The sequence below is a fragment of the Pteropus vampyrus genome, unplaced genomic scaffold (assembly GCF_000151845.1).
Source record: "Pteropus vampyrus isolate Shadow unplaced genomic scaffold, Pvam_2.0 Scaffold667, whole genome shotgun sequence".
NCBI lineage: Eukaryota > Metazoa > Chordata > Mammalia > Chiroptera > Pteropodidae > Pteropus > Pteropus vampyrus.
Genome location: NW_011889448.1, coordinates 338,936 through 340,538, shown reverse-complemented (window position 1 = coordinate 340,538; position 1,603 = coordinate 338,936). Strand labels below are relative to the sequence as shown.

At 38.9% G+C, this 1,603-nt stretch overlaps 1 pseudogene; it reads right to left on the bottom strand.

Annotated features, from left to right (window-relative positions):
- Window positions 1-440: 440 nt before the first annotated feature.
- On the bottom strand, window positions 441-1,199 carry LOC105309077 (annotated as a pseudogene).
- Window positions 1,200-1,603: the final 404 nt, after the last annotated feature.

Here is a 1,603-nt window from a genome sequence, read left to right as displayed (position 1 = left end):
AGGGTTATGCTATTCAATAAAGTCAATTACTTTTATAATTCTACTAGGGTAGTATATGTCAACACATAACAAAATAAATACATTCTAATAAGTGATTCCTCAGCATTTTCAAATATCTTCTAAAATAATGAATCATCCAGAGCATCAGATTATTTATTCATCTTGATGCTTTCAATGAATCATACTCTCAATTTAAACTTGGGTCTAAACTTCTAACCAAATAATGTTGTTCTGCACATGTAGAAGAAAAATGTACTTCAATCTGTACTTGGGTTATTAAGGTAATTAGCTAACTCTTGAGGAAGATAAGATTTATTTTTTAATGACAACCGCCATGAATTAAGTTCTGTGGAAAGCAGACACTGAGATGGAGTTTACCATTCAGGAGTTTAGTAAGAGTATCTTTATTTTTATTATTTTTACTTTTATTTTTTCGAGGGAGAATTTTTATTACTTTTATGTACAGAAAACTCAACAGTGTATCCTTGGTCTAGTTTGGTGGCTAGTTTTTTAGCCTTTGCCTTTTCCAGCTTGGCAATACGAACCACCAATTTGGGGCCCAGGATATTGCCTCCCTAGCGATGACGGATGTCATCATATCTTTCATTGTAATTGGTTCTGATAGCTTCCACCGGCTTAGCCAGAGCTCATTTTTCTTCCGAGTTAACATGTGTGGAGGCAATGGTGGTGCAGATCTTGTGGACCAATCTCCCAACCTTGCTTTCTCCTTGATAATGCTGTGGAGAATCCCCACCTTACAGCACAGGGCAAGCAGGAAGACAACCAGGTCAATGGGATCCACATATGTGCAATCACTACTGGCTGAGCCTTCTTGTTCTCCACCAGTGTGGTGACAGTATTAACCCCTGATGGAAGGACAAGTGGCCTCTTGGTGGGGACATCCCGTTTGCTGTCAGCGCCAGCCAACAATATCTACTTCTTCTCTTATTTTGTCCCTGGTCTGTACTTGTGGGCCAGCTTAAGCCTATGAGTAGCTGTTGGGCGGTCCAAGGCCTAAGATGAACTGGTTATTCACAGAAAGTACTTTTAGGCACTTATAGAGACTAACCCTTTGCAGCTGCAGCCATTTGACAAAGCAAGTGAGGTCTTTTTTGGGCTAGATGTCCTGTCCAATGCCAAAATTCTTGGACCTTTTCTTAAATGGGATTTACCACCTTCTTGGCCTCCTTCTTCATCATGACACAGGGGCCCACATCACCTTCTTCCCCAGAGCTCCTTGTTCCTCTTTTGTCCTCTCTTCATATTCCATCTGCTCATTACCCATATTTGATTCAGTGTTTTGCAGAAAGGTTCATTTGTCTTTTCCAAAACAGAGAAACATTTTAGACCAGCAAAAGTCTGATAAACCTTTTCTGGAATATTTTCCTTTATTTTTTTTTTAATCTGTGCTATACTGAATCCATACTGAAATCTGAGTTTATGGATTTTCAGTGATGCCTCCCTCTTCTAGGTGCTAATATCTGCTTTAACAGGGTAGAGTGTATCCTTTGATGTTAATCACTATTCTAGAAAGGAAATGTAGTTACATATTCTTACTGATATGCAGAGGAATGTTGCTTTGTTATTATCATTAAAGTCGCCA